We start from the raw sequence: 27,470 nt of genomic DNA, 5'->3' as shown, positions 1-27,470 counted from the left end.
GGCCAAGCAACAGACAGGGAGAATGAAAAGCTAAGCATTTTCGGAATGGACGGAGCTGGGAGACATTTAAGTTCTGACCAGCTAGAGAGAGAAACCCTTTAAAACATCTGTACTACATTGCTTAGGCTACCATAACAAAATACCAGACTGGGTGACTTACACAATAAAAAATGTGTTTTCTCTCTGTTCTGGAGGGTGGGAAATCCAAGATCAAGGTGCCAGCTGGGTTGGACTCTGGTGAGGGCCATCTTCCTGGCTCGAAACTGGCCACCTTCTCACTGTGTCCTCACACAGCAGGGACATGATGGGGAGAAAGATCTCTTCCCCTTCTAATAAGGCCATAGTCCTATCAGATTAGGGCCCCACCCTTGGGACTTCATTTAAACCTAGAGGCCCTCTCTCTAAGAACAGTCACATTGGGGGTTAGGGCTTCAACATATGAACTTGGGGGACACAGTCCAGCTCATAGCAACACTTGAGACATTCAGTTGAGAATTCAGAGGGTCATGACTTAGCAGGAAGGTAAACCAGCCCCAGAGTAAAGGCTACACTGGCCCATCCCTAACACAGATGATGAAAAACTAGTCTCGAAGTTCTGATCCTGGCAGCAGCAGGTGCCTCCCTGTAGAGTGACCCTTCCAAAGATAGCAGCCGTCAACACTGGACGCGAGACGTGAAAATGGTTGACGGCACTGGGGAAGACCTTGGAGAAAGCAGGCAGATTCTGGAAGGGAGTCAGCTCTTAGAAGAAGGGATTGGAATTGAGTAAGGTCCCCATTTTAACAGCTTCTAGCCAAGGGCGGCCCTGTGTCTACACTATGCAGGTCACAGTCCAGTCCAGTAGGAAATATGCAGAAGACAGAGAACAAAGCTTAAGGCAGTCTCAGTCACAGAAAGGTAAAAAGAATCACTTGCAGAAAGGAAAAAGCCAAAAGGAGGCAGACACCAAACCCTGTGCATAAGCTACAACCCACGGCCAGGGCAGAGCCCAAGCAGCCCCGCCAAGGCTAAGGACTCAGGGCAGATTTGAGCTACCATTCAAAGGGAGGACTTTTCAGTTTGAATCAAACCAGTTAATTACCTGTTAAAACAGTGAAAATTGATACTCTTCAATGCAGAGGAATTATAACACCTGTTTACAAAGTCCAATATCCAATTCAAAATTACTCAGCATATGAGGAAAGAAGAAAATAGGATCCATTCTCAAACTCAAAGGCCATCCGTGGAGACTAATTCCAAAATGACCAAGATGTCGAGCTAAGCAGACAAGCATTTTGAAGCTGCTATTTCTACTATGCCCGATGACAGAAAAGAAAGTATGCTGACAATCACTGAATAGATTGCGCATTGCTGTAGAAAAATAGAAGCTGTAAGAAACAGCCAGGTGAAAATTCTAGAACTGAAAACGTAAATCTGAAATAGGAACTTCACTGGGTTCAGCAGTAGCATGAAAATGACAAAGAAAAGAAGTTAGTGAACTTGAAGAGAAATCAACAGAAATGATCCAATTTGAAGAAGAGAGAGAAAAAAGAAAAAAATTTTAAAAGTGTTTTAGGGGCTTATGGAATAATTACGGAAGCCTGGCATATGTGATCTTGAAGTGCTAGAAGGGGAGACAGGAGTAAATAGGCACTTCTTTTTAAATTTTAGAAATCATGGCTAAAAATTACCTGAATTTGTTGAAAGACACCAATTTACAGATTTTTAAAGTGTGGAAAACCCAAGTCAATATAAATACAGCGGAAACCATGCCAAAGGCCATTAGACTGAAACAGATGTAAACCACAGACAAAGAAAGAAGGCTGAGAACAGCCATGAAAAATGACACAGTGACAGTGGGGATGGGGTTCCAGAGGATGCTGACTTCTCGTGAGAGGGACAGGCGGTCAGAAGACAGTGGGAAATAGTTTTAATACACAAAACTGTGCTGTGCGGGGGGAACCCTATAATAGCAAAAGCTGTTCTTAAAGAGTGAAGGTGAAAGGAAGAAATGCTCAGATACAAATACACAGCTCAGGAGTTTTTGACAAGCCTGACCAACATGGCAAAACCCCATCTCTACGAAAATTACCTGGGCTTGGTGGCACATGCCTGTAGTCCCAGTTTCTCGGGAGGTTGAGGTGGGAGGATTGATTGAGCCCACGAGGTGGAGGATGCAGGAGCTGAGATCCCACCACTGTACTCCAGCCTGGGCAACAGATCAAGACTGCCTCAAAATCAATCAATCAATCAATCAATCAATCAATCAATGTAAACCAAAAGAATTCTTCACCATTGAATATGCACCACAAGCAGTGTTGAGGCAGTTTCTCCCAATGGATGGGAAATGATTACGTGCTGCCAGATGGAAACCTGGCACTTTGGTTCCCAGGATGGAGAGACCATGGTGGTTGAGTGAAAAGTACCCAGCGGGTTTAAGAATGGGAAGAATCTGCACTGACTCTCCCCTGGCTTATCTCCAGCATCACAGGGCCGGTGCCCCAGGGCTCTTTCCAATGCCCAGTTCGGAACCCATGTGCTTCTCATAGGTCTTCAAGGTGGAGGGAAAAGCAAGAGGCCTGGCCCCAGGCGAACCTTGGAACATGCATGTCCATGGCAGGTTGGTAGAGAAACTGGAGGCAGGCTGGTCATGCCAGAGGCTGGCTGTGGGGTGTGGGGCAAGGGGCTCTGGGGTTTGGGCTGCCAGTGTGGGGCTGGGTCCGGGCATCAGTGCCAGCCTTATCACCCAACTGTGATGCCTTAAGCCAATGTCCTCCCCGCTGGGCGTCTGTGTATAAATTATAGGGAATGGAGGAGGGGCTGTGCGGGCCCTGAGGCAGCTCCGGCGCTGGGAGCCCGGAAATGGCCTGTTTGCAGCTCTAGGGTTCCCTGGCTCTTGGAGCCCATGCAGAGGAAGGAGCTGAGCATGGCAGGTGCTGGGCAGCCATGGTTCTGAGTCCGAGCCTCTGTCTCCTCCGTGGTACTAAGACTTGCTCTCTGCCACCTCCCTGAGTCCCAGCTGTGGTCCTACTCTTAGGATGGGTTTGCAAATCGTGGGATCCAGGGGACTGCCCTGTGTCTGGGGTCAGGGCTCTGGCATCTGTGGCCCGAAAGAGGGGCTTCCCTGCTCCCTGAGCCTCTGCTTCTTTTGGTAGCCATGACCCACTGTGACGGGAGACCCTTTTAGAACACTCATATAACCACCTCCCCTCCCCTACATGCTCACTCTGGGTCTGGAAACTCCTTTCTGCTTCCCCTGACTTCTGCAGTCTGGGTCTGACTGTCTCGAGGGCCCTGCTTGTTGGAGGAGGTGGAATGGGATGGCTCGCCATAGCCTGAGGTGGCCGAGGAGCCAGGGATGGCAGGGGAATGAGGGGTGTAGGAATCCCCCTCCCACCAGTGGTGCCCAGCCCAGGCATAGACCCCATCAGTGTTGGATGGGGGCGCACAGCTTCAGATCTCTGAACCGGACTTGGCTCTGCAGCCTCCCTCCTGGCTCAGCGCCCCTGGAGCAGAGCCTTCCCTCAGCAGAGAGGGTGTGAGGGAGGACAGAGACAGTGCAGCGGGGAGCTGGTGGCCCAGGAGTGGGAGGGGCACGTGGGGGAGCTCCTCTCTCCTCCCCAGCCCCCTCCTGCACTGGGCCTCAGGCTGGGGCTGTTTGGTGCCTGAAAAGGCCTCCCCGCCCCAGCACGTGAATATGGATGTGTGCCTAAGGACAGGAGGTGCGGCCCTAATTAGAGCGTGATGACTGCCTCCCGCCACTGCCGGGAGCCTGGGGCAGGCATCAAAGGGGAGCAGCCCGCTAATCCCCCCTTCCAAGGGCAGCATCTGCTCCCCTCCCCGCGTGTCTCTCTGTCGGCAGCCGTGAGAGCCTTGGCTATTTAATTAGGACGGAAAGTTCCCCCAACCTTGGGAAATGATTTAATTTCAATATTTCCTTTGCTGAGCGTGAGAGCCTTCCCCACTGCCCGCCCCATCCTCAAAGGCCTTTCATCTGCAGCCCGCCCTCCCCCTGCAGACCCTCGCACTCCCCTCTCATTCCGGATGTCAGAGCGTTTCCAAGGGATCGCAGGGAGGAGTGAGGCTGGGGCTGGGGGTGCTCCCTGGCTGCGTGCCCAGCTTCAGCTTCGGCTGGGACCAGCTGCTCCAACCACCCCTCCAGCCTGGACTTCCTGCAAGCACCACCCTCAATACCGCCCCAAGCGCTAGGCAGGGCCCTCTCCAGGCATCTACCCAGGCAGGGTCCAGGCCTGCAAGGAGCCCCGGTGAAGCCTTGGCCCCAGAGTGCGCCTCTGGAGCTCTTCCCTGGACGTGGCCACCTTCACTCACCGCCTTTGTTACGGTCTTTAATCTGGCCCGCCTCATTCTGCCCCAGTGTGTGGGTGTCTGCATGTGTGTGTGAATGTGCACATATGTGAGGGGAGCATACCTATGCCTGTGTGTGCATCTGAGTAAGCTGTGTACATGCAAATGTGCACACTTCTGTGTGTGAGTGCGTGCGCCCACATGTCTGTGTCTGTATGCACAAATGTGCATGTGTGCACGTTTGTGCATGTGCACGTGTGTGTGCATGTGTGAGCTGACTGAGAGTCCCCTGAAGTCTGAGCCTGCTTTCTCCCAATTCCTTTTAGACAAGTGGGCGCTCATGTTCTTAGCTGACACCTCCAGGGCCAGCTCCAGGCTAGGCACATGGCAGGTGCGGGGTGCACTGGCAAAGTAAATGTGCATGTGCTCACATGAATGGAGTCAGCCCAGCCCAGGCCTGGCAGGTAGGCAGAGGGGGCGGGTGGCTGTGCTAGGGACTCTAAGACTGCTGGACTTGGGGACAGAAGGCCCCGTTGTAAGTCATTCTGTTCCCGGCTTTTTCCTGTCAGTGTCCCCATTTGTGCAATCACGTCAATCCCAGAGATCAGCGCCCTGTGCACAGCTGGGAAAACCAAGTTAGCAAGGCTTTCTTGTGACCCTGGGGAGCCAGCCCAGCCCCTGAGATGGTCCTCGGCCTGATTTCCTGCAGCAACGCTTCCTCACAGCCCCCTCCCTGAGCTGGTCCTCACCCTCGCTCTCCGGCCACTCCCCTCCTTCGTCCTGTCCTCTCCCATTTAGGACAAAGGTCAGCGTCATCCCAGCTCTCAGCTGGGAGGGCCTCAAGCCCAGGCACAGGAGGCCGCTAATGAGAGGTATCAGCTGGGTGGCTCTGCCAGGAAACTCGCCGCCCTGAGCAATTTCTTAAAAGGAAAATTCTAACCTTAAAGAGTCCTTTGAACACGTTGTGAATGAACAACGGACTCGGTGGAGTTGGTTCCTCGGAATTACCGGGAGATGGAGGTTAGAGAAAAGAGAAGATTGATTTCCATTTGGTCTCCTGAATATATTTCCTGAGTTCTTAAGGAGCTGTTTATCACGCCTCGCACCGAGGGCGAGGTGGGAATCCTTGGCTAACAAATTATGATCATTGTCATTCTCCCTCCCCTACCCATCCCCCACACGAGAATTTATGCATTTTCCAGACAAAACGTGCTTTCGCAGACAGGCACTGGATCGTCCTCCCCGCGGTCAAGTATCGACGGTATTGATCACACGCTCCCCGGCTAACAGGCACCGATGAGTCCCTGCCGCCCACGGTGATGTTCTGGCGGCTCGTGGGGACCCCACCCAGCGTCAGCCTAGCTCGTGGTCCCCCTGCCCCTGACCCCACCCAAAGATGAGCCCCAGCAGGGGCCCTTTAGAGCACATCGATTCCTCTGTTGGTTCACTCCCCAGCCAGGCGTGTGTCCAGCACAGGCTTAGCACACCACGGTCACTCAGAGGATGCTGGATGCATGCGTGAATGAATGAGTGAGGGTGTGAATGAATGAATGAGTATAGGTGTAGTTGGAAATAGAGCTGGAAACAGAAGTCAGGGCCATGTGAGGGGAACTGCCCCAGCTTGTTGGAGACAGCCCTTTTGATCCCCAAGACAGGAATCTGACATTGATCACCCCAGAGACCCCTCTCTGGGCCGCCTGTCAGGCTCCTGGAGGTCCCGTGGGCCAGGTGGGCCTCCTGTCTCTGTCCCCCCAGTGATGGCACTGGAAACCCACCCTGAGGGTGGCTGAACAAGGATGCACGACTCCGCTGTCCAGAGGCGCTGCTGGCTCCTGGTGAGGAGCTTGGAAAGCAAATTGACATGGAACTTTGCGAATTGCTTTCTTTCTGTTTTATGAAATCCTTCTCTAAATGTCTGCATATTGCTCTCCTGAGGGATAGAGGGAGAAAAATAGCAATTAAAGTCTTGTCATCCGACTTGTTCAGGCCGTTAAGTTGTTCAATCTTGCATAAAAAATCTGCTGGTGTGCTTAAGTGGGAGGGGAGCACCTGGACCCGGCTGTAAATGTAAATCAATGCGTAATGATATGCGCCCTGGCTGCGCGGCCTGTCACTTGCTGGCGCAGCCACCAGGGGCCCAGGTGTGTCCTCCGTGTGCGCCTGGTGGAGCCGGGCCTGAGCCCTTCTGCCTGCAGTGGTCTAAGCAGAGGGAGAGAAGGGTCCTATGTGGGCACACCCTGTGTGGGGCACACACGGCCTCTGAGCTGTCTCCCTCTTCACCAGTTTTGCTGGGAAGTCGAAATGAATCACATTTGGAAGCAGCTACTTGCTGGGCCATCAGCCTGGACAAACACAACGGCATTACTGGGCAGCACGGCCAGGGCGTGGGGGCTGCACCAAAGTGCCGGGCCACCCCCTCGCAGCCTGGCAGGGTCGGGAGGTGGTGAGTGCAGGCCCCGGGCTTCGATGGGAGATCAGATGGGGCAGCCTTGCCACTAACGGACAGATGCAGAGCCGGGCAGGTGGGCAGGGGCAAGCCTGGGTCTTTGAGATGCAGCAGATGTGAGCATCCCATTTTCCAGAAGAGGAAGGGGGAGCAGAAGCCCCCTGTGCCCCTGGGGTCCCTCTCTGCCACCTCCCGGACAGGCGTCCGTGGCAGGCTGGGAGCCAGGCCTGGTCCTCACTTTATGTCCCCGTTTTATGGCGTCTCAGGAGAAGGGTATCAAGCTGGGGAGATCCATCCCCTTTGCAAGAGGTTCGTTTATTTTGACACTTGTGGTTTAGTTTCAATTATTTATCATAACACCAGAGAGGGCCCCGATAAAAGCGCCAAAGTGTGTTTAACGGCAGCCACGGTGAGGGTGACCAGTGGAGCAGGTACTCAGGGAAGGCCCCCCAGGGACCAGGGCAGGAAAGTGTGGGTGGGAGGGAGCCTCTGGTCGGGGGAGCCCGCGTGGGCTGGCCGGCCCTGGGATTTTCCTCTTAGCTGGAAACACAGGAGGTGAAGGAGAAACGCTCCAGTGTGCTCGGAAATGACATCTTATTCCAGTGCTGTCTGCAGAGCCAGATGGCAGCCGGGAGCCTGGCGATGGGATTTTAGGAGCGAAGCTTCCTTCTCTTCAGTGGATGCAGTTTCTCCACCTGCCTGCGTTTGAGCAGGGAGTGGGAAGGCCCAGGCCCTCGGCTTTGGTGAGATTCCTTCAGCCTGTGGCACCTGCACCATCTGGGCACCCACCTGCCCTCATGTCTGTCCATCTGCCCACCTACCTGTCCATCCGTCCACCTGTCTGCCTCTACTGGTGATGGCGCCTGCAGCAGACACCACAAGGGGATGGCCAACATGGAGGCGCATCAGACCTGGCACTGCCTGTGAGCTCCTGGCCTGGGGAGAGACGCAGCTCCCAACATAGGGGCAGCTAGTGAGTGCCTGCTGGGCCCAAGTGCTATTCTAGGACCCGCCCACGCAAGGGTCATCCAGCTCCAGGGCAGGCCCATTGACCTGCATCCTGTATGCAGACGGGTTCAGGCCGAGCCTGAGGACAGACTTGAGCGGAGCCACTGGGTGGTGTCCTGCCTGACGGGGCCTCCACCTAGACACTCTCCCTCAGACATGGGGGCTGAGGTGCCTGCCTTCTCCCAGGGGCCATGCCTCCCTCCCCTCCCAGGGCTACACCCTTACTGCCTGGTCGTGGAGAGGTGCATTTCTGAGCCACACACAGCCCCTCCCTGTGTCACACCCGTCAGCTCCGGACAGAGGAAAAGTGGGCCTAGTGGGAACACAGCCCACCTGTTCCTCCCTGAGCAGCTGGGTGTGTGCGGCTCCGTCTTCCAGAGGAGGCGGACTGAGTGAGATGGGCGCACAGAACCAGCCAGCTCCGGCCTTTGCTACGGCAGCTGGGGAAACGGAGGCTCCAGAGAGGAGAGGGCCTGCTGGGGGCACACAGCAAGGTCCCTGGCTCCGGAAGCACATGTAATGGCTTCCTCCGGCCTCTGCAGGGGCTGGGGCGCTTGGAGGGCCCCTTATGCTTCAGGCCCAGCAGCGTCTGCCCTAAAACAAGCCAAGATGGATGAAAAATCACTGGCAAAGGTCACCACAGGACAGCCGCGGACCGGTTGATTGCTCGGGGTGGCCCTCGCCCCGTTGGCAACGCCATCGGCAATTCCACCGCGCGCTGATTTATGATGGGAAGAAAACGGTCCCCTGAACAGCCACCGGCTCTGGTTTGGGATTCCGCGTGACTCTCTGCGTGCCCAGCCCGCCGTTTATTCACACCACTGAAGTGTGAATTCTATGAATAAATTTTATTATCTCAGGGCTTTGGGATGACAAAAACATGAAAGCCACCGGAATTGGTGAGACGCCCGCCTCTCCTCATTACATCGGCTGGGACTGGGGGAAGGGGCCCTCCTGGGAGCCTCATTTAGATTTTAATTAAACTGACTTTTCCCAAACAATTTGCAATAAATTAGTGCCAACCAGGCTTGCAACATCCAGGCACGAGGCTGTGCCAGGCTGTCTCAGGGGACGCTGGCTCTCAGGTGGGGTCACCCACATGGGAGGTCACGCACACCTCTGGACAGGCCGGCACTGGCTCACTATGCTGGCCCCAAGGTTTGCGTGGCCAGGTGGAGCCCCAGCACACACCAGACTCCCAGCCAACACCTGCTCCAGGACAGGGGAGTGGCCATGTGCTGGGAGGGGCTGGCGTCTTTTCACTGAATGCCCACAGCAACCCGGTGATGAAGATGCCAGCATAGTGCTCAGTGGCACCCTCAGGGCAGAGGATGCTGAACCCCCAAACTGCAGCTTCGAGGATGAGTGTGGTGGAGGGTGGCCAGCACGGTGGGAGGGATGTCCTCAGCACCCTTTGCCCTGGACCTCCCTGTTCCAGGTGGACTGAGCATCAGTGGGGTGCAGGGTCCAGGAAAGACGAAAAGGGAGGCTGGGCCCCGGGTGCCAGACTGGAGATCCTGACGTCCCAAGTTCCATGAGCCTCACCTTGTGTTAGACATGTGGGAAAAACCGAGGCTCAGAGAAAGGAAGGTGATTTGAACCCAGGGCTTCTTCCACTGCAGGCCCCTGTTGCCATCCCTGGCCTGCCCAGGGAGCACTCCCTCAGCCGGCACACGGCCAGCCTCCAGCGGGCACCCGTGGGAAAGAGCAGAGCTGCTCTGCTGATGCCCAGAGAGACTTGGGGGGGAAACCTGCTGCTGCTCCACCGAGAGAAACCCCCAGAGTGGCCCACCTCCCAGTGATACCACTCGGGGTCCCCAGGAAGAGGGCGTGTTCTTAAAACAGGAAACAGCCCAGTGCAGCCCTGGTGTGCGTCTGAACGCTTTAGGATACTGAAGCTTGGCCCACAGGCCCTGGCCTTCCTGGAGAGAAGGGGCAGGGAGGAAGGGAAGGGGCCCTGGAAGGAGGCTGTGCGACCTGAGGGCTGGGTTTGGCCAGGTTGGTGCAGGCTCCCACAGCGGCCTCTCTCCAAGGGCCTGCCCCTGACCTCCAGGATGCGAGGCCCACCGGGAAGCCCCCACCTGCCTTGGCCCTGCCTGCTGCCCACGTCGGTGGCTCCCACCTGGCTTCACCACGGCCTCAGGGAAGGGGGTCCTTGCATTTGTGTGCCCCAAATCCCTGAACGACAGGTATGGAGGTGACAGCCGCAGATGACCTTGAGGTGGCCCCAGGGACCTCTCTCCCCGTCGAAGGCTGTGCAGACAGGCATCCTCCTGCTTTCCAGCATTGACATCTACATCACAGGTGGAAGGCGCGTCACTCTTTCTAACATTCACACCAACGGTGGTCTCTTTGTTCTTGATTTTCCTGACCTGTGGATTTGTAAAAATGAATCTGCATCTTTTATTGTGGTCAAATATACGTAGAGTACAGCACATCACTGTGACCACTCTCGGGCGTAGTCAGCAGCGTTCAGCACAGTCGCATCTGTGCAGCCATCACCACCGTCCACCTGCAGAGCATCTTCATCTTCCCACGCCGAAGCGCCATCCCCATTCAACCCTGATGCCCCGTTCCTCCTCCACCCTGGCCGGCAGAGGCATCGTGTTTTATATAAGAGGCTTTGGGGCTGCGGAGATGAACCCCCAGGTTTGCCAGGCCCAGCTGCGGTTAATTCAGGTCACATTTTCCAAGTTCCCGATGAGGATGATCTCTGTCCCAGTGAGGCACTGGGGATGGGGTGCAGGGACACAGGCCCTTGCCAGGGGCTCAGGGAAGAGGTTGGCACAGGTAGCCACTGTCAAGGGCCACTGCAGAGCTCAGGCAATGATGACAATCCTTCTGTTTCGCTCAGTGCTCCGCAGTCAACAAAGAACGTTCTGGTCCACACACAACTGTGTTCATGCGAGAGCCTTGGGGATGACATCACAGTGTCTGTCCATCAGGCCCACAGGTGTCCAGCAAGGGGGCGTCTGCACACGCTAGCTGAGCAAGGGGAAGGTGCTGGTTGAGGAGGGAGCGAGGCTGTCTCCAGCCCAGTCCAGCTCCCCAAGCGTCCCTCAAGGCCGACAGTGTCCCAGGTCTTGGCTCCCTTGTGGCTGGATTGGTCTGGGGGCTGGTGCGTCCTCACTCTGGAAGGCTGCTGGGGCCTGAACTGGGCACCCGAGGATGAGAAAGTCAGATGCATCTCCCTGGGTGCCTGCTGCCAGCCTCCTGGGAGTTTGTGATCATAAAATAGGATCCAGGGAAGAAGCGACTCTAGAAGGAGGAGGGCCCTGGGAGAGCTGGTGGGCTGCTGTCACGGCCTTGTGGGGCTCTGCAACTCTTGGGGCTATTATGAGCCCAGCGATATGGGGCCACTGGGGCTCCATTTAGCTCTCGGGGACTCTGAGAGAACGAGCTGACCCTTTGGAGCCAGAGAGTAGAACCAGACTGGCTCCCCAGTGTGCCGCCTCCAGGGAGGCCCTGAGGCGGGCCCACAGGCCAGTCGCTGCTGCCATGGGTGGGCATGCAGTCAGGTCTGGCAAGTGCTGCCTGCCTGGGAGGCCTGGTGCACGCATTGGGAAGATAGGGGAGCCTCACTGCTTCAGCTGTGGGGTTGGTGGCGGGGGTCACCTTTCCTGCCTTACAGATGAGGGACCCGAGTTGCAGTGGGGAGAGCCCTGGCCCCGAGTCTGTGTGTCCAACATTCTAGAGTCTGGGTTCCCAAGGCTGGTGGCTACAAAGTGGCTATTCTAGATTCCCTGTATCCAGATGGTGTGGCCGCAGCGCCCAGCCTGAGGGCTGATGGATCCCACGCAAGAACCCGGCCTCCTCATGCTATGTGGGCACGGAGGGGCAAGGTTGGGGAGGGAGAGGGGCGAGTCCCAGGCTGCAGGTGGAGTAGTCCCAAGCTCCCACCCCAGCCAGCAGAGTCCAGGACGCCCGCCCAGAAGGAAGCTGCCAAGAGCTTCAGCACGTGGCCTTGAAATAACACAGTGTGATTTAACGGCGCGGGCGGTGTGGAGCAGCCGCACGGTGGCTCCTCAGCGGTGGAGGCTCCGGTCCTGGCTGCTGCATCTGCTCCGGCAGCTGGCCACCCCTCACCGCCCTCCATCCGCAGCCGTAACATTTCATGACGGTTTTGCTTGCAAGGAGTTACAGTCCATTGGTTTTATGGAAACACTCTGAGTTTACTTCCCGCGCGGGGAAAGACAGCTGTTTATACGCACTTGGAGGAACACCTAAAGGGTTTTAGTGTTAATTAAGTTGGGAGGACGGTTCTTAACAAGCACCTTTTTGTAAATGTCACGCTGCTCTGCTGTTTCACTGTTGTTATGGAAGGTGGAAATTAGGCAGCGCCCCCTACTCCCTCCTGCGGCAGGAAAGGGGGCGCCACCTGTGTGTGCCGGGGCAGGTGTGCTGACGTCGGCTGCCTCAGTAGAGCCACTTCCTGGAATCGTCCGGAAGGTATAAGAGCAGCCCAAGAGGGCAGAAAAGCCGCAGCATCCAGAGAACAATGGGGAGGCTCTGAGTGATGGGGGCTGGTCTCGGGGACTGGGTCCATCTGGGGAGAGCTCACAATGTGGGGGCTGCAGACACAGCTTCCACCCAGAGCCCTGGCAGGACCCCCTCATGGGCAGGTCTGGACAGCACATGGGACCCTCTCTCAGATGGTGGACGCCAGCTTGAAGCTCCTAATTTCACCTTTAGATTTGGGCCTGGACGAAAAGTCCGACGTGCTGGAGGATCAGTGCCTCGGCTCCGGTGGTTTCCCGCCCCTTGCTGCCTCCCCAGGATGGATTCTTGGCCTTCTGGTGCCCCAGACCCTACTCAGTTCCCCCTCTCATCAAAACATGCAGCCAGGCCATGTTTCGGGGGAGGCCAGGGCCCCACAGCCCCCACCTGTCCCTGGTGGGGCCTGAGGTCGATCAGAAGCAGGGGGAGACGAGGCGTGAACACCTGGCTGTGAGCTGGTCCTTCCACGTGGAACACCCTGGATGGATGGGAGCTGGAGATGGGCCCCGGCGGCACACGAGGAGGAAAGGGAGGCTCCCAGCAGGGTCTTCAGGGCCTACAGGGAACCCCCAGGGAAGGGGGCTTGGAGAGGTGGGGCTGTGGTTCCCGAGGGCCTGGGGAGCTGTGTGGACCTGAGGGTGTGCTGGGTCCAAGCCCAGGTGATTCCAGCACATGGGAAACCGTGTGTGAGGTTCTGGCCAGCCTGTGGACGGTGCAGAGGCCCAGGACGTCTGGGAGGCCGGGTGGGGACACAGCCTTTCCCTGTCAGCTCAGGAGCTGGCACCGCTGGGAAAAGGGGGGATGTTCAGCAAAGAGCTTCAGAGAAATCCCCCAGCACCGCCGCTCCCGGAGGAGGCACCCTGAAGACTGAAACGCTCCCCAGCCTCGAGAAAGGAGTCCTGGGGGCAGCACTGGGCGGAGGCAGCTGACCTCCCAGGGCCACTGCTGTCGCCGCGCCCACCGGCAGTGGGACAGGAGCCGGGGCCAGGACCCAGAGACCTGAGTCAGGTCAACCCCACCCCTCGCTGCCAATTTCTCGACCACCGGGGACTTCACCAGACCTGCCTGGCTCCGGCCTCTGTCGTGCGGAGACTGGAAGCTTCAGGGCTCAGCCCAGGTGAGCATGCGGGAGCCCTGCGGTGGGTGGGGGTAGAACCCCAGACTCCAGGGACCGGGCTCCGGGAGGGGTCTCAGGCACACCCTCACCTCCCAGTGGCCTCGGTGGGCTTGGAGGCCTGTGTCAGGCCACAGCAGGCCAGGCCCGGTTTCCAGACCCTGCTGAGAGCCACAGACCCAATTACTTCCGCAGCTTGCCCAGTGAATCGAGCTCCATGCCAAAGCTTGGTCTCCAGGGCGCTGCTTCTCCAGCACTCAAGGCTCTCAGCACCAGCAGCTCCCAGGTTTGCAGGGGCGGCGTGGCCTGGGCCAGCTTTCCCAGCCATTGTTCTCTCTGTGCAAAAACCCCAGGGCTCCCCAGCTGGCACCACCACACCCCTTCGCCTTTCCACTCCTGTGGCCCCTCTGCTGGGTCACAGCCTTGGAGATGGGCCTGCAGAGGCACCCGCACACCCTGGCCAGAGTTGACATCCTGAGCGGGCTGACAACCAGCCTGCAGGCTGAAGGACCCTGAGGAGTCCTGGCCAGGCTGGACCCTGCAATCAGAACCAGTAGGCCCTTCTAATGGGGGAAAGTGAGGCCCAGAGGAGGGTAGAAGACTGCCCACAGCTGCCCGAGGGGGCTGAGTGCTGAGTCTGGGCTGTGGGTGGCCTGAGCATGAAATCCGCTCCTGGGCACCCCCACTGTGACCTCTCCTGTGCCTGGGTCCTGGAATTCCTCCTGCCTCAATTGTCGATTGGGCAGAAGGTCTGGAGCATGCTGGGCCTGGCTGCTGCCTGCACACGAGTGGGGGTAGCTTCAGTGTCACTTCAGTCACCCCAGGAGCCCTGAGGGACAGCTGCCCCACTTCACAGATGGAGTCTTGAGAGAGCTGATCAAGAACAGGGCGTGGGCCTCTGTGGTTTCCGCCTCCTGGTTGCCCCATGCCTCTGTGTCTCAGGGGTGCCTGGGTCTCTGGGATGCTGCCAAGTCCAGGACTAAGTGTCCTTCCAGAGCCCAGATGCATCCTTCTGGGGGGCGTGTGTGAGGGGGTGGGGGGGTCTTTGGGGGCAGTGGTAGGACTTGGGTTGCAGGGGCTGTCTTTGCAAGATCTCAAACTCAGAGGGAACCCCCTCTATGGTTGCCTGGGGAGTCCACCACCCCGCCGCCCCCACAACAGCCCTGCTTGCTAATCCTGTGCCTTCCTGCCCCTGAGCCCCGTCCCCAGCCCCCTCCCCTGCCCAGCCCTCTCTGCTGCCCTCCAGGCCTACTCTCTTGACTTGAGAGGGTAAGACTTGGGTCTGCCTTCAGGTTCCCAGGGGAGGGGTCCCAGGAGCTTTGCTCTCCTCCCTGCCCGACAGTGCAGGAGGAGGGCGATGCCTCAGCAGCAGGTGCTCTGTGGCTCCAGCTCCCCATTCGTACACCACCTCAACCCTGCAAGGTAGGTTGGTGCAGTCTCAGGGGGGACGTCTGCGGCCAGGCATTGCCATCCGCAGCCAGGCAGAGGCAGAATGTGAGGCTGGTGCTGTGACCTGGGCCAGCACTTCCCTCACACTCTCCTTGTCCTTCCGTGCCTGGCCTGCGTGAGGAAGGCTCCTCCCGGAGATGGGGCTGGGCAGACGCCCCTGGAGGGTCCCAGGAAGGCTCTTAAAACTGGCACATTCTGCATCCTGTGTTCTAACCACTGTCTCCAGGAGCTGGTGCGTGGGCTGAAGCAGTGAAGAAAAGTCACCGTCCCATGAGGCAAAGCTCATTTAAAAGCTCACTTATTCCTAGTGGAAAAAATGGGGTTAGAATCTATAACATTTGAAAACCAACTGGAAAGAGCCTGGTAAATAACTTTTCAGAATTGGTGGCTTGGGAATTATGTTAGGAACTTGGAGTCTATAATTATCAAGCAAAAAGTGTCTCAGCATTTCGGGCCGGGATCAGGGAGAGGGTAGGGGTGGGAATGGGGTCTACAGAGGTTATAGGAGAAGAAATCTGAGTGGTTGTTCAGGAGACTGAAAAGACCCTGAAATCCCATGGAGGTGAACAGGGAGACTGGCCTGCCCCCAGATGCCTCTTCCGGTGCCCCTTCCTCCCCGCTGCCCCGCCCAGGCCAGCTCCCTGCAAACCCGGTAAGAGGAAGGGCGTCTCGTGACCAGTCACATCACGAGATGTCCCACATTGCAGATTTCAGGTGCAAAGACTGAGGTGTCACAGCAAACAGAGGAGAGGCTGGGGTAGGTGTGGTTCTACAGCAGCTCTTAAAACAAAATAAACAAAAACTACAAGCGGTCTGCCACGGTGGCTCACGCCTGCAATCCCAGCACTTTGGGAAGCCGAGGTAAAAGAATCACTTGAGCCTGGGAGTTTGAGGCTGCTCCCTCCGGTGAGCTGTGATCACACCACTATACTCCAGCTTGCGTGACAAAGCAAGACCTTGTCTCTAAAGAAAACAAAACAAAAACCAAGCCCTTGCCCTTGACAATGCGTTAGGCCACCCACCAGGTCGTCTGGAATCTATCTTGGGATAAGTGGTGACCTGGTAGGACCAAGGGTCTTGCGAAGCACTGAAGAACTTGGGTTTTGCTGTAGATCTGAGTGGGGAGTTTTGAGAGGAAGAGGCGGGAAGTATCTTGATCTCACTGCCCAGCGAGGACACCCTGGCCGCAGGTCTACCCAGCGACAGGATGAGGGCTGCACCTGGAGTCCGTGGTGGAGGTGGGCGCAGTGGCCAGCTTCTGGGAGCGTTTTAGAGTGAAGTCCACAGGACGTGTGTGAGGGAGTGAGCCGGCATCCAGGGCAAGGTCCTGAGATTCAGAGGATGGTGCTGTTTGGCAGTGACCCTGGGTGTGGGCGTCCCAAATGCAGGGGAGAGCTCATCTTTGGAAGTGAGGAGGTTGGGGGTGGCACAGACTGTCCACACAGGTGTTCTGTGGCCTGGCATGCTGCCAGTCCAGAGATCCTAAAGAAACCTGTGTCCTGGCTGCTGTCCTTGCCCCTGCTCTGACCCCTGCTCTCCCCGCGCTTTTCAGAATTGCTGCTCCGTGAATTTCTGAAATGCGGTACTTGCTGTACATCTGTCTCTTCCTTCGGGAGCCATTGTCAGGTGGGATTGCATAAATGTTCTCCGTGGCATGAGGCCCTGACTCACCTGAACAACATTCCCCAGTGAGCACCGAGCAGCAGCCCGCCTGGCTCAGCAGCACCTTGCCCCCCCCCCGCCCCCCGTTTCTCTCCTTGCTAGTTCATCTGCATTAAAGAAACAGGAAGCTTCATTTGCTTGCCGGCTCGTTGTCTGTCTTCTCTCTCTGTCTCAGCTGTGGTCAGACTCCAGGAGAGCTGCACCTGGCTGTCTCATTTATGCTGCCTCTCTGGCATCGGATAAGAACTCCATGGCCAACTTACCCAAGAGGTGGTCTGCAGTATCTTTGAATAAATTAATGATTGAATGCGTGTCTTAGTCTGTCCAGGCCACTACAACAAAATAGCACAGATGGGGCAGCTTAACAGCAGACATTCACTTCTCACATTTCTGGAGGCTGGGAGTCCCAGGCAGGGTTCGCTCTGGAGAGAGCTGCTTCCCGGTCCCTGGACAGCCTCCTTCTTGTGTGTCCTCTCACAGCAGAGACAGGATGGTCTGTCACGGGGTCCTCATGACCTCCTCCAAACCTCGTCAGCTCCCAAGTGTCCCACTTGCAAATGGGGTCAGAGCTTCCACATAGGAAACGTTCAGTCCATAGCAACGAGTGAATGAATCTTTACGGATTTCTCTATAAGACCGCCAGGCACGACATCTGAGTTGTGAAATGTTGTGAAAAATCTCCAGAGTTATGAAATTAAGGGTATTTATTTCTTTTGTTGTTGCTTTTGTTGTAGCAAACAAAATGGAACAAACATACACGCACACAAAACGACCAAGCAAAAAGTGTCCGTTGCTTGTTAAAGTGAGCCTTTAGTAAAGTTGTCTCTCTTTTTGTCAACCAGGATGAGAAACAGAGATGGGAATTCTATCCTCACGGAAAACAGGAGGCAGCCACAACTCTGAGCCACTGAGGGTGTGAAGGCCTTGCCAAGTGCACTCACTGCTCTAGGGCGAGGTGGAGGCCCTGCTGCTGGGCTGCACAGCCAGCCAGGGTCACTCCTCTCCCCAGGACTGCCCTCCCACACGCTGCAGACAGCTGTTTCGGGAAGAACTCACTTTATGCGCAAGTAAACAACGACAGAAAGGAATGAGAGTAGAGTCCACTGAAAACATTACAAGAAAAAGGAAGAAAATAATAGAAAAGGTGAAAAGCAAAGACACGAAAAATCCTTGCATTGGGGAAGATGATAGAAACATTTTTAACAATCAGAAACTTAACGATCTAGATGAAAATACCTTTCATGTAAAACAAAAGCCGAGACAGACTTCAATGAGAAACAGTAAGATGATAGGAGATTTTAAAAACAGGTAGGCAGAGCTCAAGAAAAGAAGCAGAATTTTTAAAAATCACAAAATGAAGGCCACACTAGAATCAGAGAAAAGGAGAATTGATTCTGCTAAAACCATTGCCAGAGAGGTGAAGCCAGACTTGGAAAAAGTAAAAAAAATTAACCAGAAAAGAATAAGCATCACAATGGTTTAGAGGAAAAGGATAGAAAAGGAAAACACAAAATGCCGACACAACACACACATAATTGGTTGCCTTGCAGGAGAAAATCAAATATAAAAGGAAGAGATTCAAATAATTCAAGAAAATGTTGTGAAACTAAAAAAGATGAAACCTATGGATTAAGAAGGTGTATCATGTTTCTACACAAACTGTAGCACATGATCGGCACTGAGACGTGGGGGTCAAACACAAAGAATTTGTTTGGCAGCCAGGCAAAAATATGAAGGCCCTGACATGAGGAGACAAGTCCAAGCTGGCTTCAGATTTTCTACAGCAACACCTCATATTAGAGAAGAGTGAAATAATGCCTGCAAAATCTCCAGGAAACAAAAGTACGAACCAATAATTTTATATCGGAATAAAATTTTAGAACAGAATAAAGCTGTTATTCATGTTGAACCGTAAAAAAGCATTTCTGAAAATATTCACAAATTGAGGAACTGTTGTCTACTGACGTTCCTTTTAAATAAATAAATAGAGAATGAATTTTAGTCCACCAAAAGGCAAATGAAGAAGTTGTGAAGGACAAGGTAACGACAACCGAGAGACTTAGGCCATGGAGCGTGAGTGGTGTGGAGTGTGTCAGTGGAGATAGGTGGCAGAGCTGTGGTCGTCTGTAACAAATAAATCCGGACAGCTCCTTCTCTCCCTGTGGGTGCAGCCACTCACCCAGGAAGTCCGCTTCCCTCCACCTGACTCCAGGCTGGCCTCATGGCTTCTTTGGCCAATCCAAAGAGGCAGAAGGGGTGTCTTATGAGTTCTGGAAGCTGGGTCTCAGGTGTGGTAGCTTCAGTTTTCACTGTCATGGCAAATCCTGATGCCAGGACGCCTTCTGATATATTTGAATAAAATCTAATGTGAAATATTATCCCCAATGTTGGAGGTGGGGCCTGGTGGGAGATGTTTGGGTTATGGGGGTGGATCCTTCATGAATGGCTTGGTGCTGTCCCCATGGTAGCGGGTGACTTCTCACTGTTAATTCAAACAAGAGCTGATGTTAAAAAGAGTGTGGCACCTCCTCCCATCTCTCCTGCTTCTTCTCCCGTCATGTGACATTCCTGTTCCCCTTCCGCCTTCCATCATGAGTGGAAGCAACCTGAGGGCCTCACCAGAAGCCGAGCAGATGCCGGTGACATAATTCTTGTTCTGTACAGCTTGCAGAACTGTGAGCCGAATAAACCTGTTTTCTTTATAAATTATCCAAGCTCAGATATTCCCTTACAGCAACACAAAACAGACTAAGACACCTTCCCTGTGCTGCTCCCACCATCCGTTCTCCCCGGAGAGCACCTTCTAGGGAAATCACTTGAACCTGAATCTTTGGCTCAGCATCTGCTCTGAAAAACTTGATCTAACATGGCATCTAAGATCCAAAGGAAGTAAGCTCAGCCTGACACCAGCTTTCTCTCTAAAAGCACCCAATCCAAGCACATGGCCTGTGGCAGGATGCGGAAGCAATGCCCCTGGGTCTCAGGACACTCAGGGTAGGCAGGTGGAGAGCTCTTAGTATGGTAGGAGTGATGGGGGTGGGGGTGGGGATGCTGGTGGTGGTGCTGAGAACACAGGTGGCACAAAGACCCAGCCCATTCCTCCTGTGACCTTTGCCCTCCAGCTCCTGCCAATCAACTTCTCAGTCAGAGTCTAGGCCCCGCCCCCTATTGCCTCTTTGCTGCCATGGCCTCCCTGGCCATCTCCCAGGCAACAGAGGAGCAGGTCTGAGGCCTCCAGCCTCACAGCCAGTGCAGCTGCATGTTAGGTACCACTTTCATCCTCAGCTGTCAAAGAACAATGCTCCTTATCTGAAGAATGTGGTCTGGAGGTAATTAGCTCTAACAGGCCTTAACAGACACAGCCCTGTGGCTGCTGTGGATGGGGGCTTTGTTGTGGCTCAACAATGCCGCAATCAGCCCAGATGTCGTGCACAGGCTCCAGCAAAAGGCAGGTGACTGCAGACTCACAGGGGCTCAAGAAGCACACCACGTGGGAGAGCTATGGAGATTCACTAAAGGATGGAACTAAATAGACAGACTAAAAAACAGCCTCTTCAGCCTCTGTCGGCAGTGTGCCTAATGCCTCCAGCCACCAGCAAATCAATAACAATAATAACAAAACCATCACCAGTGATGACAGAGGGCCCTCATCAGGCACTCCACCCACTAGGCACTCACAGTAAATTGATAAAGATGATGCAAATTACATATATCCCTATTCATAGGTGAAGGAAAGGAGGTGGGCACTTGCTCCCAGCCCTGGAATTCTGAAGCAGTGAAGCCAAGATTCAAACCCAGGATGCCTGGCTGCAAAGCCCACACATGGGCACACCTGGCACCATACCCACCCAGCGCTGCCCACACATGTGCCCACCCTGCTGCACACCCACCCTGTGCTGCCCACACAAGTCCCCACTGATATGGTTTGGGATTTGTGTCCCCACCCAAATGTCATGTCGAATTATAATCCCCAGTGTTGGAGGAGGGGCTTGGTGGGAGGTGACTGAATCATGGGAGCAGATTTCCCTTTTGCTGTTCTCATAATAGTGAGTTCTCATGAGACCTGGTTATTTTAAAGTGTATGGCACCTCCCACTTCCCAGTCTTCCTCCTTCTCTGGCCATGTAAAATGTGCCTCCTTCCTCTTTGTCTTCTGTCATGACTGTAAGTTTCCTGAGGCCCCCAAGCCATGCTTCCTGTACTGCCTGTAGAACTGTGAATCAATTAAATTTCTTTTCTTTATAAATTACCGGGTCTCAGGTAGTTCTTTTTTAAAAAATTTTTTTCCTTTTAATTTTTCTTTGTCATCCTTGAACAGGGGCCATGCTAATGTTCTCTGTGTCATTCCAGTTTTAGTATATGTGCTGCCAAAGTGAGCACTCAGGTAGTTCTTTATAGCAATGCCAAAGTTGGGACCAGGAAGTACCAGGAAGAGAAGAGAAGAGGCCTGAAAATGTGGAAGCAGGTTTGGAACTGGGTAACGAGCAGAGGATGGAACAGTTTGGAGATCTCAGAAGAAGACAGGAAGATGAGGGAAAGTTTGGAACATCCCAGAGACTTGTGGAATGGTTGTGACCAAAATGCTGATAGTGATATGGATGGTTAAGTCCAGGCTGAGGAGGTCTCATATGGAAATTAGGAACTTATTGGGAACTGGAGTCAAGGTCATTCTTGCTATGCTTTAGCAAAGAGACTGGTGGTGTCGTAACCCTGCTCTAGGGATCAGTGGAACTTTGAACATAAGAGTGATGATTTAAGGTATCTGGCAGAAGAAATTTCTAAGCAGCAAAGCATTCAAGATGTGACCTGGATACTTCTAACAGCATATGGTCATATGCATGAGCAAGGAGATGATCTAAAACTGGAACTTATATTTATTAATAAAAGGGAAGCAGAGAATAAAAGTTTAGAAAAATTGTAGCCTGACCATGTAGTAGAAAAGAAAATCCCAGTCAGGTGCAGTAGCTTATGCCTGTAATCCCAGCACTTTGGGAGGCTGGGGTGGGTGGATCACTTGAGGCCAGGAGTTTGAGACCAGCCTGGCCAACATGGTGAAATCTCATCTGTACTAAAAATACAAAAATTAGGTGGGTGTGATGGTGCACATCTGTAATCCCAGCTACTTGGGTGGCTAAGGCATGAGAATCACTTAAACCTGGGAGGCAGAGATTGCAGTGAACCAAGATTACACCACTGCACTCCAGCCTGGGTAACAGAGTGAGACTCCTCAAAAGATTTCAAAAAAAAAAGAAAAACCCATTTTCTGGGGGAGGAATTCAAGCCAGCTGCAGAAATTTGCATGAGGAGCTGAATGTCAATAGCCAAGACAATGGGGAAAATGTCTAAAAGGCACTTCAGAGATTTTGGCAGCAGCCCCTCCCATCTCAGGCCTGGAGTCCTAGGAGGGAAGAATGGCTTCATGGGCTGGGCCTAGGGTTCCACTGCCCTGTGCAACTTTGGGACACTGCTCCCTGTATCCTAGCCACTCCAGCTTTAGCCATGGCTAAAGGGCCCCAGATATGTCTTAGGTAACGGCTCCAGAAGGTGCAAGCCAAGCCATTCAGTGTTGGTGGCTTCCATGTTGTGTTAAGCCTGTGGGTACACAGAAGGCAAGAGCTGAGGCTTGGAAGCCTCTGGTTAGATTTCAGAAGATGTATGGAAATGCCTGGAAGTCCAGGCAGAAGTCTGCAACAGGCCTGGAACTCTCATGGAGAACCTCTACTAGGGCAGTGTGGAGGGGAAAAGTGGAGTTGGAGCCCCCACACAGAGTCCCCACTGGGGCACTGCCTAGTGGAGCTGTGAGAAGAGGGCCACTGTCCTCCAGACCCCAGAATGGTAGATCTACTGACAGCTTGCACCATGCACCTGGAAAAGCCACAGGCACTCAATGGCAGCCCTTAAAAGCAGCCAAGGGGGCTGTACCCTGCAGAACCACAGGGGTGGAGATGCCCAAGGCCTTGAGAGCCCGCGCCTTGCATCAGTGTGGTCTGGATCTGGGACGTGGAGTCAAAAGACATTATTCTGGAGCTTTAAGAATTAATGACTGCCCTGCTGCATTTTGGACTTGCATGGGACCTATAACCCCTTTGTTTTGGTGAATTTCTCTCCTTTGGAGTGGGTGTATTTACCCAATGCCATTACCCTCATTGTATCTTGGAAGTAACTAACTTGCTTTTGATTTTCCAGGTTCATAGGCGGTAGGGACTTGCCTTGTCTCAGATGAGACTTTGGACTATGGAGTTTTGAGTTAGTGCTGAAATGAGTTAAGATTTGTGGGACTGTTAAGAGGGATGATTGTATTTTGCAATGTGAGAAAGTCATGAGATTTGGGAGGGGCCGGGGTAGAATAATATGGTTTGGATTGTGTCCCTGCCCAAAACTCACATCAAATTTTAATCCCCAGTGTGGGAGGTGATTATATCATGGGGGCAGATTTCCCCTTGCCATTCTCATGCTAGTGAGTGAGTTCTCAGGAGATCTGGTTGTTTAAAAGTGTGCAGCATCTCCCCCAACCCTTCTTCCTTCTCTGGCCGTACCTGCTTCCCCTTCACCTTTCGTCAGGATTGTAAGTTTCCTGAGACCTCCCCAGCCATGCTTCCTGGACAGCCTGCAGAACTGAGTCAATTAAACTTCTTTTCTTTATAAATTACCCAGTCTCAGGGAGTTCTTTATAGCAATGTGAGAACAGGCTAATACAACCACCTTGTAGCACGCCCACCTAGTGCTGCCCACACAGTGCCCACCTTACTGTATGCTGCCCAGACATGTGCCCACCTTGCTGCATGCCTGATCAGTGCCACTCAGATATGTTCCCACCCTGCTGTATGCCCACCTGGTACCACTCAGACATGTGCCCACCTTGCTGCATGCCTGCTCAGTGCCAGTCAGATATGTTCCCACCCTGCTGTATGCCCACCTGGTACCACTCAGACACATGTCCACCCTGCTGCATGCCCACCTGGTACCACTCAAACATGTTCCCACCCTGCTGCATGCCCGCCTGGTGCTGCCCAGACACGTGCCCACCTTGCAGCATGTCTGCCCAGTGCTGCTCACACATGTGCCCATCCTGTTGCATGTTCAACCAGTGCTGCAGGCACAGAGACAAAAAGCTCAGTCCTGCATTCGGAAGTCTCTGGTCCACTGGGGGCCAGTGTGGTTGCAGAGCTGTGAATAGCACATGGAACCCACAGGGAGGTGGCAGCTCAGAGCTTCTGTGGAGCCGGGGATGTGGGTGGGGATGGCTTCCCTAGAGGATCGCATCCAGTCGTGTCCAGGAATCTGAGCAAAGTGATTGGGCCCTAGGAAGGGCAGCACAGGTGGGGGCATCCAAGCAATGCCAGAGCAGAGAGGGGACACAGGGCAGTTCTGAGGCACCTGCGAATGAGAAACAAAGAAGGAAGAACCACACTCAGCCTGGGTGACCATGGAGATGAGAGGATTCGCTAATGGTGGACAGAGGACATGCAGTCAAAAGGCCTTTGGTTTTGTTTTTCCTTCAGATGCAAAAGACTCAAGCATGTTTATGAATTGAGGGCAAAAACCAGAAGAGTAAGTAAGAGGATGCTGGGGGACAGGGGCTTAGCACAGGGTCTGCTCCACGGCAGCAGGAGGGCGAGACTTAGATCGCATTAGAAACAGAGCTCAATTGTGTGTTATTTACGAGGGACACTTAATACATTTTGATGTACAGCTTAACAACAAAGGACTGATGGAGGCATTTGCAGAGGCAAATGTTGATAAAAAGTGCCGAGGAGTGACAATATTAATATCAGCGGAAAATAGAGCACAAATCATTACGAAGGACAAAGAGACCAATTTATATTAATAAGCATTATTATACCCCATAAAGCTGTGACATCTAATACACAGCTGATACACATGTTAGATGTTTATGTGCCCAACATCGAATACCAAAATACGTCAAGAAAACCTGTTAGACATATTAGGAAAATGGACAAGACCCAGCTGGAATGAAAGATTCAACACGGCACTGTTGATTCCTGTCAAATCAAGTGTACAAAATAAAGAAGAATATCAAGGATGTGAATCATATAATTTGTAATGGAGATTCTATAAGTATGGTACATGTCACACTTTACCCCCTCGTCATGAAATACTGCTTTTCCTCCATGAACCCATAGAATACAAGAAACATATGAAAAGTCTGTTTATCTCATTCATTAGGGAATTGCAAATTTTTAAGAAATGAGCTGTTGTTCAACTATCAGATTAGCAATATTAAAAGTATTTCAACTATCAAATGTGGTGAAGATGTGTAGAAAACATATTCCTCTCTTTGACGGTGGTGCTCATCACAGGCCTTTCCGCAGTCGTGTGACCATGACTTGCTCTAACCAGTGATGGCTGAGCAGGAGTGGCAAGTGTCACCTTGTTACAGAGGAGCCAGTACGTGGTCCACTGTGCTTGCCTTTCTTCCTGCCAGTGACCAACAGTGGCCCAGAGAGAGCGCCCTGCATCTTCCGGGGTTCTGAAGTGAGGACTGTGTGGTGCAGAAGCACAGCCAACCACATGGACATGAAGCAGGGGTGAAACATGTCCTTGCTGTTGTGATCACTGGGGTTTGGGGCTCATGTGTCACCACAGCATCACCCAGCCCTTCATGACGGATACAGAAGACAATTGGGTGGTTCCTATTAAAAGTCTAGATGCTTATAAAGTGTGACCCAGCAAATCTACTTCTTAGCAAACACCTTTAAGAACACCAAATGTGGTTCTCCTCTGAGCAGCTAACTCACATTGCCCACTGAGAACACACAGAGGAGCTAGACAACACACAAAAAGCAATCTGTTTAAAGGTGTCGGAGAGCTGTGGAAGTGACGAGACTAGAGGGACTGAAGTTCAGAGAGAAGGGACCTCTGAGAGGTAAGGTGATGATCACAGCCACACTTCCCTGGGACCTTTGCCAGCCTCACCTGACTGGAAACTGAGGATCCAGGCATGGCCCAGCCAAAGGAAGAGTGCTGGGGACAGGAAAGGAAGAAGAGCTTATAGCATCATTTAGGCTGGAGAGACAGGGCTGGAGACTTAAAGAGCTCAGGCACACAGTCACTTGACATTTGCCAAGTTCTGAAGCTGCACGGTGTGGAACGCTAAAATCTAAGCAGAAACCCTCCGAACAGCAGAGCAGAGTGTACTGAACACCGTGTGTGCCAAAGAGACCAAGACCCTGAGCAGGGGGCTCTAGGGAGCCCGCCAGGTTCGCATCTGAACTCACTGAAGCATTCCGTGGTAGAGAAGAGTGAGCCCGAGAATGTCCCCAGCTGTGGTGCTCAGCCACTCACCGGATGTGGAGGGTCATCTTGCCGTTCTGTCTGCCTGCCACAGGAATGGGTGAATATTTCCTGATGGAGGACATCAGGTGCTCCTTGTATAGTTTCTGTTTATACATCGTGTCCCACAACCAATACAAAAACTTACTAAGTATGCCAAAAGACATGTGGCTAAAAAACAGGAAGGAAACACACACCAAGAACAGAATCAGTGGTGAGATATCGGAGTAACAAATAAGGACCTAAAAATAACCAGGATGAAAACATGAAAAAAAATAAAGGAAAAGATGGGGAAAATAAATGACAAGAGAAAATAATTTTACCAAAGAAAGTGAATCCATAAAAATAACTAAATGGAAATTCTAAAGCTGAAAAGTGTAATATCTGAAATTAAGAACTCCATGGCTGGACCTAGCTGCACTTTAGACAGAGCAGAACTCTGGGTTAAAGAACAAAATGAACAGTGAATTAAAAAAATCTAAACTAAAGCACACAGAGGCACACGAATGAACAGAAGAAAAGACACGTGACACCTAGTAAAAATGTCCACTCTATATGCAGTTGTACCCCCAAAAGGAGAGGGAGGGAGAAAGGAGAGAAGGCACATTTGCAGAAAAAGGGATTAAGAACATTCCAAAACGAATGAAAAGCATCAGTCCACCGATTTAGAGAGTTCTGCAAGCACCAAGCGAGATAAGCACAAAGGAAACCACACTTTGACACGTCGTGGAAAAACTGTGGAAAAGGAAAAAGAAAACTTTAAGAGTGACTGGAGAAAAATGATGTGCTGTCATCACAAAAGCAAAAAATAACGTGGAGAGCTGAGTCCTCTCACCAAAACAGGCAGCCGGAGACAGTGGGATGACAGTTCTAACATGCTGGAATAAAAAGAGAAACGCAACTCAGGAGTCTATATTGGGGAACGTACGCCTCAGAAATGAAGACATTTCAGCAGAAATGCTGAGAATTCATCACCACAGGCTTGAACGAAAGACGTTCCAAAACGAGCACTTCCGATGGAAGGAAAATAACCTCAGACAGAAACACGGAAATAGAAAGAATGAGAAGCCGGGGGGAAGTAAATCCTGGTGTAAATATAAATAGACATTCACTGTGTGTGACAGTAGCAGTGATGGGTACATTTAAACACAGTGGGAGGGTGACGCACAGGCTGGCAGTAGCTGGAGCTCTGGCACCTCAGTTCTGGCAGAGCAGGAAATGGGCAAAGCCTCCATTCACGTTGAACCTTTATATACTAGTCAAGGATGAATGCTGAAATCTCTAAGATAACTGTGAAAAACAGTAAAGGAATGTATACCTAGCAAGTTGAGAGCGGGAAAAGGAATAATAGAAAGATTTCATTCATCTGAAAGAAGGCAAGAAGTGGAGCACAAAGCAGATGAGTCCAACGGAAAACAAGTAGCAAGGTGACAGCAAGCCAAGCACAGAGAAATTGTGTCGAAGAGAATGGGTGAAATACCTTGAGGGAAAGGCTAATAATGTCAGATGGCATGCAAACAATAACACCCAATTGTAAGGCACTTAAAAGACACACTCCTTGATATGGTTTGGCTGTGTCCCTCCCCAAATCTCACCTTACATTGTAATAATCCCCATGTGTCAAGGGCGGGGCCCAGTGGAGATACTTGAATCTTGAGGGTGTTTCCCCCGTAATGTTCTCGTGTTGTGAATAAGTCTCACGAGATCTGATGGTTTT

At 52.9% G+C, this 27,470-nt stretch overlaps 2 protein-coding genes and 1 non-coding gene across 29 annotated transcripts in view; 1 reads left to right on the top strand and 2 right to left on the bottom strand.

Moving 5' to 3' along the window:
* The window catches only part of SIVA1 (SIVA1 apoptosis inducing factor), a 692,134-nt gene that overhangs the window by 300,532 nt on the left and 364,132 nt on the right, over positions 1-27,470 (top strand). The gene's annotated exons all lie outside the window — the stretch shown is intronic.
* ATP5MJ (ATP synthase membrane subunit j) overlaps positions 1-27,470 on the bottom strand; it is an 819,915-nt gene that overhangs the window by 459,834 nt on the left and 332,611 nt on the right. The gene's annotated exons all lie outside the window — the stretch shown is intronic.
* Positions 20,733-20,839, bottom strand: LOC126960163 (U6 spliceosomal RNA). The gene has a single exon (XR_007727754.1). It is a non-coding gene; the product is annotated as a U6 spliceosomal RNA (small nuclear RNA).

The sequence above is a fragment of the Macaca thibetana genome, chromosome 7 (assembly GCF_024542745.1).
Source record: "Macaca thibetana thibetana isolate TM-01 chromosome 7, ASM2454274v1, whole genome shotgun sequence".
NCBI classification, from domain to species: domain Eukaryota; kingdom Metazoa; phylum Chordata; class Mammalia; order Primates; family Cercopithecidae; genus Macaca; species Macaca thibetana.
This window is presented reverse-complemented; position numbering and strand designations above follow the sequence as displayed.